Source organism: Haemaphysalis longicornis, unplaced genomic scaffold (assembly GCF_048455015.1).
Source record: "Haemaphysalis longicornis isolate Haplotype H1 unplaced genomic scaffold, Haemaphysalis longicornis Haplotype H1 scaffold_12, whole genome shotgun sequence".
Lineage (NCBI taxonomy): Eukaryota > Metazoa > Arthropoda > Arachnida > Ixodida > Ixodidae > Haemaphysalis > Haemaphysalis longicornis.
This window is the reverse complement of record NW_027526225.1, coordinates 111,192,470-111,207,330: the sequence shown is the minus strand read 5'-3', so window position 1 is coordinate 111,207,330 and position 14,861 is coordinate 111,192,470. Positions and strand designations below refer to the sequence as shown.

The following is a 14,861-nucleotide window of genomic DNA, read 5'->3' as shown; positions in this document are numbered from 1 at the left end:
TTAACATCGTCATTATTGCGTAATTCAGGTTTTATTGCCAAGCTTAAATTTGTTCTAGGGTTGTGTTTGTAACGCAAATATTGGTTTTCAAGACTTTCCTCCTGCCGCTATTTTCTTTGGCTGTTATCGGCTTCAACATGGATTCCAGTAGATCGTGTGCGCTATCGTAGAAAGAAACCCTACCTGGAAATGTTGCGTGTTATACGACATTCAGGTGCTGTATTGATTTACAGGCTTAATTATGTTATTTATAATAATTGTGTATAAGTTGAGAACCCTCTGTGAACTTGGAAAAGTGATCCAGGATTCCATGGTTGCAGGGGAAAGTAAGGAGAACACTGCTGTACTATAACTTGCACTGTCAAAACAGTTATCTCGTGGGTCCAAACGTTTGCACATTTGATCTTCGGGGTAACGTGGAGAAGCTTGCTTTCCTGCCACTAAATTATGCCATAATTTGGTTAGAAACCTATAACCCGACTTTCATGCTGAATTATACTTATCTAGGATAGCATAGCTTATCGAGAGTATTGTATGGTTGCGAGGTGTTTGGTTACTGCGCGATGCACGTCAAAGCCTCGTTCTGCTTGAAACCATTTCAAGGGTCAAAATTTTTTTGTAAGACCCGCCCAGTTGCCAACGTCTGATGTGCGATCTCGGATATTGCATTTGAGTTGTTTGGTGACTGTCTTGACAAACTGGCCATTACCTTTGAAAGGTAAGCACATAAGGCGGTTTTGGCGAGTGATGCAACAAGCATAACTCAATGGGTGCAGTGGCTTAGTAGTGTGGGCAACAGTGTCAAGCGACAAGATAGCAATAATATTGTCACAGGACTATTTGGTAGCTACAAAGTTCCACATTCGTTATGATGCCCTAGTGACACTGGCGCAAATGACAACCAGCCAGAGGATGACAACTCCCGCTTTGCCCTTGAAACCATGTAGTTTGGACTCGCTCTCTTGCTCTCTGCAAAGATTGTCTCTACCACTAATGTAAATATACTTTAAAATTACCATCCTGCCACGTAACGATGTACTGCTGTTGGGCCCCTCCATTGCTGTCGCCTCTTGCCTTATACGGGGTATAAGGAAATAACGATTTCTCTATAACTTTTAACAGTGGAATTCCGGGGCAGAGGATGCGAAAGGAGAGGGAAATCATGAAAGAATAAAAAATTTTCAAAATTAAAAGAAATAATCCTGGATGCCATGGGTGTAGTCTGCTATACCTTACAGTTCTTTTTAATTTTTTTTGGAGATGCCGTGAAATGACTGATTGTTGTAATAAGACCTGTTATGAAACTCTTGTGACATTTCTTGGTGGTTTGGGACAAACATAATTTTTGGTTATCGCTGTTTAACAACAGAAACAGTGAGGGACTTCGTGTACCTCCTACCTGCACACCCTCTCCGAGTTCGAAAATTTCTCGTATAGAGGGGGTCAATGTACGCCAGTGATGTTTAACAAAAGATAGTCAGCCGTGTTCAGTTGCACTAAACACCGCTGTGAAATCCCCACAAAGGGCTTCACGTCGAGTGAAAGGCTTTACAAACCCACTTGATTCTGATCCAGTACCGTATGGGAAAACTAAAGAGGTTTTGATAGCAGGTGTGGAAAAGGTATATGCAATACCCCCTCGAAACTTGCCATCTAGTTTACTTCGGTCCTTACAATCCTAGCCCCCTCAACCACTCACCCTAGCAGTGTGTGACTGCGCTGATCAGCTCTGCGCTGGACCTTTAGCAGCGCAGACCTGCCGCCTCCTGGACTTTGGACTGACCACACCTCTCATGCACTCTAGTGATAAAGTTTGTGGTGGAAACGACCAGTTGCGCATAGTTTGTGCTATTTTATCTGCTCTCGCAAGTGCAATTCTACGGCAATAAAAGGAAAAAGATGCCAAGCTGCTCTTTGGAAGTGCTGGGCACCCCTAAATGACCAGTCGAGGAGACCTGTTATTTCACTGGGGCGCTCCAGACGTTCTTGAAGGAGTACTGACACAAAATTGCAAAGCTAAGATAACTATGTAAGAGCTTTTTTGTATACGGAGATATGCCCCAGGAAGCTTCAACAGTAATCCATTCAGTATAACACATTTTAAATAACTTTTAATATTTGCACGCATGAGAAAACTAAGAACGAATATCCTTCAAAATCGGCATCAGCTTGACGTATGCGAGCGCCTCACCCCAAACTGCTGACATTAGGGCTCCTATGACGTAGCCAAAGCGCTGGATGCTGTTAGCGCGCGCTGCTCCTCTTCGTGTGTCACGTCACAGTTTTGGGTCTGACGTCATGCTGCCCGGGTGCGTGCAACCATGGCGCGTCTGGACGTGCGTGGTTAGGGCAGTTAGGGTGGCTCCCTTCCGTGGCGTGACGAGAACGGTGGCGTCACGAGCGCTGTCCTGTCGTGTCGGTCATCTCGGAGTTTGTTTCGTTGAAACCTAAACTGACTTGAGTAAAGGAAGCTGTAGATAATTATTTACGCCCTGTGACCGACCATCTAATGCGCCATTCTATGTTACTGGGCTGGTAAGCATCCACAGCAGAGAAAAAAACGTAATACAGAAATTTGGTGTTACGTTCTCATAAAGTGGTTTGGGATACCTGGGAATGCACCCAGAGAGAGAGAAAATCTTCAATGAAAGCTGAAGTGGTCAGCCTTACAAATGGTAGGGCTTGCAACTCCAGATGGGGGTGAATACAATGGGATGACAGGGGAAAATAAAGAGAGAGAAAAAGAAAAGGAAAAAAAAAGAAGGGGGAGAGGGGAGATGTACACATATATAAATGTATACAGTTGAACACGGATATATCGAATTATTGTCTATATCGAACAGCGCAAACATCCCCTTCAAAATTCCATGCAAAAGTATAGGGCTGTTGTGCGCGTGTATCGAACTCCTGATCACGGGCAAATTCGATATATCGAGTTCCGCGCCGAAGGTGCTTCCTCTGATGGGGTGGAGCTGATGAAAATGTTGACTCATCGCAGGAGCTGCCTGGCTTGGTGAGACAGAGACGGCGTCCGCGGCATTATGTCGCTTCGATGGCCTTCACCAGCTGTTTTCATGATAGCTGGTCCATGATAGCTAGAACGCGGATAGTGGTTGGGGCGAAAGGACATAAAGGAGCAAAAGAAATTGACCGGAGGCACTCTTTTTCAGAGAATGAGTTGTTTGGTGGCTCTTGCAGGGGGACCGATGCGGCGTTGTATGTTTGTTTTGTCCAAGGCATTCATTTCGGAGCAACGAAGGCGGGAATTCGTCGGGTGCAGGCTGCTGAAAAGATGTTGTTTGAAAAGGCGTTCGGAATTCCTCGCAGTTGTTTTGAGGGCGATGCACGCATCGACGTTGACGTGAAGGCGAATGCAGCACAACCTGCCCCGGCTATTCCGGAGCGTGTCGGGCGCAAAGCGACTTCGTTGCACGCCTCCAGATGGGGTAGGTGTTCGGTTCGGATACTGAAGATAACGGCACTCAGTGCCTGACAACGTTCCCAACCGCCTACTGCAGCCGAGGTTACGTCAGCGTTATTCGCCTCTGTTGGGGCACAGTGTACAGCGTTGATTTTCTCATTTGTGCGTATTTGTAATCTTGAAGACAATTTGGCAAACTTTACGACGCAGGAGAAAAAAAGCGAAGCTCAAAGACATTTCAATGATAAATAAAGTACTGCTGCGGTTCGGATATTCCGCGCTTTGAGGGTCGAAACGGTAAGCTACCGTTTTCCACGACTTTAGAAAACTCTCAGTGATGTGCGAAGTGGTCAGATAATCTTCAGATAGGCGTATTTTATATATCGAATTATCGATATATCGAATACTTTCACGATCCCCTTGGAGTTCGATATATCCGTGTTCGACTGTATGTTCAGAGGGTTCACAGGATCTCTTATAGCCCTGTGTCCGCCAGAAAAGTAAGGAGAGTTCTTGTTCCCAGCACTGCCTCTTCATGATTTCGCCAGGGCAAGGAAGTGTGAGAGTTCTAGAGGACCTCCACGTCGGAGTCGCGCCTTCGATGCTGTTGCCCGTTGACTAGCATATCGCGGGCAGCGGCTTAAAATGTGCCTAATGTTGTCAGTAGTAGAGAACACTGTACACAATGGGCCTCTTCGATTTACAGTCTCGGACTCGCCGCGAACTCCCCGAGAAGCAGTCCGGCATTCGATTTTCCCATGTATCCCTACGGCTTCGGGGAATCCTCGGACTACCCGCGGAGTCCGAGACTAAAAATTGAAGAGCCCCAATGGCAACTCTACCCAGCCCAGCTTAGCAATGCGACAGAGCGCTGTTGTGCAATCTCATGATGCATTGGAACCGCGTCGCTTACACGCTTGCATAGCGTTAGGCCTAATGTCAGGCCGGTACTACCTCGCGTTTCACCCTCCCGCCACGCCGACAGCAGTTCGGCTAGCCCGTCAACGCCGTTGCGCGTAACGTTAGGCATACTGGCAGCCGCAACGGGTACATAACTGCGCCTGCTGAAGCGGCGCCAGTTCGGCTGGCCAGCAACGGCTGGCCAGCAACGGCCACCAGCAGTTCGGCTGGCGCCTTAGCAACGATGACATATATATCACAGTCAATGACTAGTCGCAGCCAATGGATACGTCAGGATGGATCATACCCGCATTTGCCGTGAATGGGTATTTTTCTTGAATCCGGACGCCATTTTTCCTCTCGATGAGCCCCCCATGCTTTCGCATTACAAAACTGAACTTTGATTGCACACCCAGACCTAAGGGGAAGACCGCGGAGTGAAGCTGATTGAACGCGCCATGCCCTTGTCGGCGATAGCCAGGTTCGTTCGTGCAAAATAGATACTAGTAATTCTCGTAATGTCGTGTTAACAATTAAGGGACCGGACAAGAATTAAGTGCCACGTACCTGAATCAGACGGGGTGTGTGTGCGCGTGTGTGCGTGTGCGTGCGTGCGCGCGTGCGTGTGTGTGGGTACTGCTAATCAGGAAGAGGAAGGTCCACCAGCAGGCGTAAATTGTCTCGCCTAGGGGCGGACACCAAAACACCTGCTGGTGTAGGGGCGGTGGGATGGGGAGGTACATAGGAATAGGGCGATATAAGAGAAGGTTAACATGGAACATTTATAAAACGCATAGGGAAGGTGACGGTATGCTCAGTCTCAATTTCAATGTGCTTCCCCCGTAATTCTGACACATCAACATAACAAGGCATATCCACAGAAGAGGATATTGGAAAACTTGACAAAACTATTATTTCAATCATAAATTCGACTTTAATCCCAGTTTGCCCAAATCAACATTTTTTTTTTCGGTTTCAGCACACCGGATCGTCCAATGGGGGGAAAATGGTTACCAAGATAATAATTTCAGTCCACTGATTAGAGTGATTAAACAGTTTCAGTGGATCGATTGATTGATCGGTTGATGAGCTTTAATCAAGCAATAATTTCATTCAATAATCAGTTCGCACTTAAATTAGCCGCAATTTCGCGTGTTCGTACACAAATGCTTTGCAGGGGCTCTCACGCGTTCGGCTCGCGCGTTCGACACAGCCGGCACGCGGAAAAGCCAACTCATAGAGGCGAGCAACAGCATGTTGCGAGGTGGAACCAAGGGTGGAATTATGACATTATCGGTTTGAAAAATGTCTACTTCGCACCGATATAAATCGTGACGTCGTTTCATTTACGAGGCCCCTGACCAATAACGTGCACAGAAAACGACGCCCCGCCTAGCTTGGGACGCGTCACACCTGATCGTCTGCTTTGAGCCAGTCAGGGCCCGTTGAAATGGACGCTTTGAAACGAACATGAAATGGACAAAACTGAGAATTAGACCCCAGAACACATCCGTAGCAGCGCAGGACAAGTTACATACGTGAGTGCCTAAACAGGCACTGGAACCCGTTAGTCTCCCTCCTTCAGAATATGACTCTTTGGACTTGTTGTAATTATGAGATGCAATTGAAACCTCGGAACGGTAGAAATTTTACCCGGGTGGAACGCTCGGACGCAACAGAATTCTTCGATGAAAAATTACTTCGAAGTCGCAGCGTTGCAGTTATTGCGGGAATCTCGTCATTGAGAATGCAGGCTTGGTTCGTGCAGTGTTATTTTCTGGTTCCAAAGAGATCAGGCGCATCTCTTCGGGCGACAAAGTTTGACGACAAATTATGCAATATTTTGAAACCTTTCTGCGAAGTATTTTTTTCAGCTTTCATGAAGTCTTACTAGGCTCCTGAACGTCCCCTAAGGGTTTGAACGGAAATACAACGCCCTCAATTTGAAAGAACTTGCCTTTGATAACTCATTAAGCTCTATTCAAGCCACAAAAGACGTTTTTTAGCCAATAAAATGCAAGATATATAAAAAAAATGGCTGGCGATTACGATACTCCCCTATTTCGGCGGAGCAGCAGTGCGCTGAGGCAGCACTAGTTCGTGGGTTTTCTTTACGGCAGCGATGATAAGCCTCTGCGTCGGCGGCGCGAAGTGAGGCTCGATAAGGAAGGGACCGCGAACTGCGTCTTAAGCGAACGCACATCATAGTCACGCGCACGCCCCGCTCACGTTTTCGCCAAGCGTCGTGCCGTCGAGCGCCTCGTGCGGGCACAGCATACTGCCCCTCCCGCAGCGCACACTTTCGGAGAGCGCTGGCTCACGCCGCCACGGTGAACCGCCCTCCCCTCCCAATTTCGCTTTCTCTTTTACTCGTTGGTCTTGTCATCGTTCGCTCGGTCATGACGACGGCGTCGCGGCTCAGCCCAGAGACCGGCAACAAAGGGCTGCGCCTTAAAACTTTCAAATTCCGCGCCACGGCGCGTCAGTAGTGATGTAACAGATGGAAAAGTGATGCAACAGAGAGAACCCAAAAAGCATGGTTATTGTCTGCACGCTATCATTCACTTGATACGATCAAGCGTAACTAGAGGCTTCACTACAATTGCACAGTTATGTTTCTTGGCGGTAGCTTTGGTCCGAGGCCACTAATCGCACAAACAAGATTCCGTGACGTCATGGAGACCACCAAAAAGTGACTAATGAGTCACGACTGCTTCACCTGTTTCCCTTGATATCTAACTGTCTTAGGTTTGCGACATAATTGGTTTCATTGTTATAGCGACAAGGCAGTCTTTTTCCTCAACCCAACTTATATTTTGTCTTCACGGCATTGAGGTAGCGGGGGGGTTGGCTTCGCGACATCGCGCCCACGTCGGTTCAAGTTTCCCGCCAACAGAGCTCACGGCTCGGACCCGTAGCAACCGGCCGCTTGTTGACGCGTTACCACGGGAGCCGGGCGTTGCGGGGTTCTCGGAAAGACTTCCACCGGAGTCGTGTCACCCGAGCCCATGGCCGGCGGTTCGAGCGAGGAGCTCCTCCCGACGGAACCGCCTCGGTGTCCGCCACAGACGACACAGGACGACGTCCGTGCTCTAGACCCCGTCGGCGATCTTCTCTGATCTCGCACGACATCGCCAGCAACCGGGACTTGGCAAAAACACGTAGGTACAGACTTGTCACGCGGTTTTCACCAGTCCTCCAAATGGTCACTGCACAAAAGCTGTCACGGTGTTTCACGGCGAACAGTAACATCTGCATTTCGGGGTGTATTAGTCGACCAGTGAACGGGAATCGTGCGTCGCAATCGTTTCCGTAGGCTGGGAGTTGTATAGTCTTCAGGGTGTCATGATACGCCCGTCTCGGTTTTGTTGGAATTCGCGAAGACAGTACTAACTCGTTGCCAGCCGTCTGCTGAGGAGTCGACGCTTCACTGTTGGAATGCTCCCGACACCGCCCGCGGGTTTGGGCTATGGGTCAAACGCAGGAACGTCAGACGGTTGCGCGGGCAATTTTCTCGTCCTGACAGTAATGTCTTGTGGTGAACGGATGTCACGTTCGTTGCTTACGAAGTGCGAAAAAATGAGAACGATGACGCTGAGGACTAAACAAAACGAGTAGTGGCGCGGTGGTCCCAAATCCTAATCGAGAGTGCCACACATCAGATCGAAGTGACTGACGACGTGTAGGACATGTTTATTGCTTAGCTTATTTCTAACCAGAAGTTCGTGGTAATATACGAGACTGAACAACCTGCAGCGACCGCGCTTGCCACGTTTTCTGGTGACGTTAACTTGTCAGATATCCGCGTCGGATACAGTAATGTAAGGAGGAATAACTTCTTTTTTTTTTTAAATATCGACGGGCTTGCCTTATTCTCACCGTGCCTATGTGCGGTCCTTGTAATTTCTTGTCCGGTTGCTCAAAATTTCATTTGGGCTTCTTCCTAATCATTTTTGTATATAAATGCCCCATGGCAAAGCGGCCAATCTAGTTAATCCGGAATAATCTTTATTAATCTGTTTTCCACTTTTTACAAGCTTTTATAACGTGAAGGATCGGAATTACGCGGAAACAGACTATGTTTACCGCCACAAAAGGGTTAAGCATCAATTAAGGAAGTACGTGTCAGAACTTACTTTGTGAAAAATAATTTGCGATGCCTTGGGCGCAAGTTTGTATTGAGAACTTGAAGGCAGGCGTTGCTTAGGGCCATGCCTCATATTCAAGTGTTCCGGAAAATGTCATGATTCAAGATGTTGTGTACGGAAATTAACGCCAGGTTCATTGGCATTCTGCCCCATATCGCACGTCTGTAGATTTGCTGCGAGCTTAGGTTATGAACACCTCAAAACACGCGTATCTTTCATAACCTAAACAATTAACGATCACCCTCCTTACACGGTTTCTGGCTTGAATCTCACAATTTTAAATTGCTCCGAGAAGGCGCTAAATAAAAGTAGGATAAATGCTTTTTACTTAATTTGATTTATTGTAGGGTTTAACGCACCGACGCAACGCAGGCGATGAAGGGCGCCGTAGTGGAGCGCTCCGGATTAATTTTAACCACCTGGGGATCCTTAACGTGCGCCGAAATCTCGTACACGGGCGTTTTTGCTTTTCGCCTCCATCAGAAAAGCGGCCGCCGCGGCCGGGAATCGAACCCGCGTTCTCGTGCTCAGCAGCGCAACGCCTTAGCCACTAAACCACCGCGGTGGGTTGTTTTACCTAATGACTTTCTTTACTACAATGCAGCCGCATATTTTTACATTTGCCATCGCTAGGATCCTACTCACGGAAAAAACAATCCAATTAAGCTTCTCGGCTCCAAGGAAGGAATTTTGCCACCCCGCAAACTCCGGGCGTGATTTCAAGAAATTGAGGAAGAAAGAATGCTTTGCTATGAAATGTGCCATGCCTGCTTTCACAAGAATGTTTCATTGGCACAAATAGACGCATTTGTTTCTACTCTGCTGGCGTCACCAAAAAGTTTTCGTCGGATAACCTTTGAAATGTCAAAACTCACTGTAATAATTTTCTGTCCCGACCGCTAACCCACAACATAGTTGATTTTGTTTCTGCGTCATTTTGCTTACATGTAGTTTACTCCGCTTGTCTTTTTCCTAATACGAAAGTGTTTTATTCCCGGATACGCGAAGATTTCGCTGACGTCATATCCGTCATGGAAGTGACTCCAGTACAACGAAGCAAGCGACCCGTAAAGGGTGCACCCCTGCACACGGTGTCTTCTTGCGTGAAAGCAACCTTTAGTACTAAAAAGTACGTTCTACTTAGGGTTGTTCGTTTTCGGGTTTCATATTTTAACACGAAAGTGTTTTATGCCGCGATACCCCAATATTTCACTGACGTCATATCCGTCACGGAAATGACGCATACGCCTTTGCCGAAGAGACCCGCCAGCAGGACGTCGCTCGCCAAGTACACCCACAAAACAGCCGCCGACCCGCAAATCATGCTCAGCTGCAGATTTCGCTGCACATTTCACTTTCGTGTTTTACTGATTCCTATGACAGAGGAATCAACCACCGTTATTTTTTTTTTCTAAACTCAACGGAGTGCTTACATGTGTGTCGACCTATACTTACGCGTTCTTAGAGGTTGCTTTTCGTTTTTGAAGAGGAAGGGGTAGTGGAAAGAAAATGTGAAGGGAATATTGGTGCTTTGCGGCAGAAGCAATATTTATACGTCCACACCCAGAGGAACATTGAACAGAAAGGTAGGGGGTGGAGGGGATGACCTACAAATGAATACAAATCAGGGCGCGTATACACCTGACTTGCCAAACGACGTTTCGAAGACTGCTCCCCTCCTACATCACCCACTCTGCGCGCACGCGCACACACACCCACACACACATGCGTACAGGAATACACAATCTGAGGAGCGGGTAGCTTAGGTGAATAGCATGGGTTTATTACATAAATTGTGGATTCACTCGTGCTCTGGCTTTAATGATGACTTCTCAAAGGGTTTGTCGGGTGCGGATCTAAAGGACTGCCCACGTGAACTCGCTGAACTGTAACGGTGGTACACTTAATGAAATGTGCCCAATACAACTAATAAAAAGCTAGCGTGTAGTCTTCAACTACAAGAAAGTTCAAATCGCTATTCACCCTCGAGTTTTTACGGGAGGAATTAGACCTCCAGTTGCACTCGGAAAAGGCCCCTAAAACTCGATGAAAAAACGAAGAAAAATCCCGGGCCATCTCCACTAACGTGAAACCTGGGGAGGGGCGAAGCATGCAGTGAATAAGTGTATTCTTGGCACCTTGGCATTTTTGCCAACGGAGATGAAACCTTTGGGGGGTACAGCTTTGCTGTAAAAGTCTATTGTCTTTGAAGCACGAAGCTCTCTAGCGCGAGGCGTAAACGAGTGTCCCGGTGTCGTTCCAGTGCGAGGCGTAAACGAGCATCCCGGTGTTTTTTTTAGTACGCGTTACGCGTTCTAGCGCGAGGCGTAAACGAGTTTCCCGATGTTTTAGTACCGTGACTAGATGTGGCGACAATTACGACGACGACAGGAGACGCCAACAGCCCCAGCTCCGGGGCTTCGCCCCTAATAAGCAAATTTGGAGGCAGGGAATGGACTGGAGCAGCGCAGGACAGAAGAGGCTGGAGGTCACTGGGAGAGACATTCGTTCTGCAGTGGACTTAAGTAGTCTGCTGCTGTTATTGTTGCTGCTGCTGATGATGATGCATCGTATAGTAACAAAGCCGTGTGGCATGCGTACAACAAATTGAGGATGTGGGAGACAAACGCCGGACGCCACCGGACGCCGGCGTTCGCTCAACGGAACACTTACTGCTGTTGCGTTAAAAACTTCGTAAGATCGAGAAGTTCGTAAAATCCGGTTTCGCGCGGAGCAAGCAGCGTGCGGCGTACGACCACTGGTCTCGAAGGCGCCGCAGTCTTACATGTGTTGCACGCACAGACAGGTTGCGAATTGAAGCAGTTTAGCGGGGAAGGGGGTTGTGGAGACAAAGGAGAGACTCGGGGCGTGTGCACGGTGGCGCGCAGGCGTGTCGGAGCCTGCCTCGTCTTCCGGTGAGGGTCGTTGGCATGTGTAGCACGCGTCCGGAGTCAGCGGTGCGGATCCGACGCTTCCGAGCGCGCGTACCGCTGAGAACTGAAGCCGCATCGGCCGACTCGGTGTCAGCGGCCGCTGTGGAAGAAACGAAACATGAACTAAAGCACAATGCACCCTCGTGAAGGGGGAGGATGAGAGCCTGCTCTAGTTGAAAGGCTCAACTGCCGCGCTAGGAAAATCGCTGCGGCAAAGGTGTTCTAATGATCGTAGCGCTCGTTCTTGTAGAAGAATGTGCGAACCTTTCGGGCCCTAAGAGCTGTATTGACATGCGGATACTTTCCGTTCTGTCGTGTGGTAAAACTACTCTGCGAGTCGAGTCATTTATGTCGTGAGAGGCGTGTGCGTGTAGTGTTGGTACGTACCTGCCTACAGTACGTCTTTGTCAAAATTTTATAGGCCAAGCCGAAAGTGCGCAGGCCACAAAAAAAATTCAGCGTACGAGCTCACGCCCAGAGCGAGGCTGAAACGTTTTGAATTGAAGTTTTTTAAATTGAATTGATGTTTATTTTCTGAATACAAAAAAAAAAAAAACGGAGGGAAGGCAGAAGGCTGCTAGCCTGACAGAGGCCTTCCCTCCGAGCACAGTTGACATGGAGGTATATTTTAATACAAACAAAACAAAACATGCCAATTAATTCGCAAATCAGAACATATCAAGAAACTGTTTTACAAGGAAATTTATTTACATACAGACACACTCTTAACAAAACAAAAAAGACACCACTGTGTATTGAAAATAAAGGCACATATCACAACATCGTTTTAATAAATCATTACGATTAGCACAGGATAACAAGAGCAACATTGTTATCCTGTGCCGGAAAGCTGAAGAAAACACCTAGTGTCATAAAATATATTTGCCACAGTTAAAGGTAACGCTTATTATTTGAATTCTCTGTGGTTCAGAAGGCTTAGAATTGGCCTAGAATATTTTGGCAAAGGATGTATATGCGCCTGCGTGTTGGGCTGGGCGTAAGCTTTGGTCGCTTGCTCGATACCACAGGAAAAACATTGAGAAAAATATAACAAAAGGTGGATGATTCTGACGAATAAAGGTGTAAGAGCTAGCCTTTGCGCACGGTCAGTCCACTTTAAGGATTGGGTATACGATTCGTTGCAGTGAGTTCCTGTTGATGTTGTCGCAAGTGCGACTAATTATTACGGACCATCCTTAAGTGGGAACCGTTGAGCCTCTAGCTCACCGAGCCAAACGTCAGTGATGTCGCCTCCTCTGGCGTCCGACAGGTTCTCTTTGTCCAACCGAACGTGTGGAGTCAGCTGCTGATTACGCCTTGTTGCGAAAATGTTAGAACGCGCAGCGCTTCTGTGAGGAACGGTTTCTTGCCTGCCAATTGCTTTGAAGTTGCTATTTAGAGGGGACTACACGACGGAAAGCTGGAGTACATCGTTTATTCGATCACAAAAAAGAAACGCAATCTACCCGCCGCGGTGGCTCAGTGGCTAAGGCGTTGCGCTGCTGAGCACGAGGTTGCTGGTTCGATTCCCAGCCGCGGTGGCCGATTTTCTGATGGAGGCGAAAAGCAAAAACGCCCGTGTGTACGAGATTTCGGCGCACGTTAAATATCCCCAGGTGGTTGAAATGAATCCGGAGCCCTCCACTACGGCGCGCCTCATCGCCTGTGTTGCGTCGGCGCGTTAAACCCTACAATCAAACGCAATCTAATACAATATGGAAGGAGGTGAGACAGTTCTATGCTATCGAGGATCCAGCTATCAGTGGAGCACTGAATTTCAAGCCAATATTTACGTGACCGGTTGGTATGCAGTCTTTCGTCAGTGTTGCACATACACCTTTGGTTATGTCACATATCTACTGGTAGTCAATTATTTCCGCGTGCTTTAATCAAAACTAGTTTCTCTCTTTCTACCTTACCCATGGCGATTTTGGTCTACATTGCATCGATATTGCTCCTGCCTTCGCAATTTGGGCCAACTTTCATGCCCTGCTGGCACTATTGTGTGTGTACTTCCGAAATGCACTGCTGCTGAGTTTTGGGGATCAAGTGCAATTGTATACCTTTCCGTTTTGACAGCTGAAATGAATCTTGGCTCGGGGGTTGTTTATCTCATTCAACACTACGACCGACTAGTACGTAGTCAACCCCGTAATTAATTATCAGTCACAGTTGTGGTACGAATAACACGATGCCACCTCTTCTCAAGTTGTTCTAGCGGCCTCGTAAAACAACTGAGACATGGGTTGTAACCGCCCAATTTATCCCCCGGAATGCAACTGTAACTCTACGACAATTAGTTAAAATAACTCACTCAAAGTATCCTTAATTGTGGACCAAAAACAATTGTAAGTTGATTTTCCGCACTCGTTTGGTCGCATAAATGGGGTACAACGCGCAGCTGATATCGCTCGTAAGTACTAAAAAAATATGCAACTGAGCATGATTTGCGGGTTGGCGGCTGTGTTGTGGGTGTGCTTGGCGAGCGACTTAATGCTGGCTGGTCGCTTCGGCAAAGGTGTACTGGCGTCATTTCCGCGGCGGACATGATGTCAGTGAAATCTTGGGTTATCGCGACATAAAACAGTTTCGTGTTAAAATATGAAACCCGAAAACGAACAAAACCCTTGAGTATAGGTGGCATTCGTTGGAAGTTTAGCGGTCAACGGACAAATACTGCCATCCCTCAGAGCCCGACGTAACTAGTGACGGCGCACTCCACGGTTGCCTGCATGCGCGCCTCGCCAGTGAACACAAGCAATAACGTACTCTTCAGTACTAAGGGTTGCTTCCCCGCAAGAAGACCCTGTGTGCAGGGGTGCACCCTTTACAGGCCGCTGGCTTCGTTGTACTGGCGTCACTTCCGTGACGCATATGACGTCATTGAAATCTTCGTGTATCCGGGAATAAAACACTTTCGTGTTAAAAATGTTCAGCACAACAATTTCACTTGTCTTAGAGTCGTGTCGCATTCGTTAGAGCTCGCGATTGGCCTGAGTACTTTACCTTCGCCATGATTGGTCTCTCAGTGTGTGAAGAACCAGACGGATCAATTCGTTCTATTAGTGATATTATCGTCACATTTACGAAATTGCGGTCACATCAAGTTGAAAGCTATACTAACGGGACGTATCTCACGTTAGCAGTAATCTGCTAGGATCGACCTTAAAATGTTGTAACGACCAGGAGAAACTCGAACGCTAGGCCATCCCTGACCTCACGACAGTCTGAATCGATAACGCGCATTCCGTGCTCCCTTTCTGCGATAGACTTCGATTTATTTCTTGTATAATTTAACGAACGGCTTCGTCTAGGGATGCAAACAGCGAATAACAGATCGTTATACCTGCTGCAATCACGCGATTTGATTGAGCTCGTTCTTCAAAAATGGCATCAATTGTCTTTGGGAATCGAATAAAAATGCGGCCACTGGAAACGGCACTCCAGTCAGCACGACTT

At 47.6% G+C, this 14,861-nt stretch overlaps 1 protein-coding gene across 1 annotated transcript in view; it reads left to right on the top strand.

The window, feature by feature from the left end:
- The first annotated feature begins 6,914 nt into the window (after positions 1–6,914).
- The window catches only part of LOC144161781 (osmotic avoidance abnormal protein 3-like), a 59,046-nt gene continuing 51,099 nt past the window's right edge, over positions 6,915–14,861 (top strand). The window contains exon 1 of the mRNA XM_077692381.1: positions 6,915–7,482. The gene's annotated coding sequence lies outside the window, so the exon portion shown is untranslated. The remainder of the gene's footprint in view (positions 7,483–14,861) is intronic.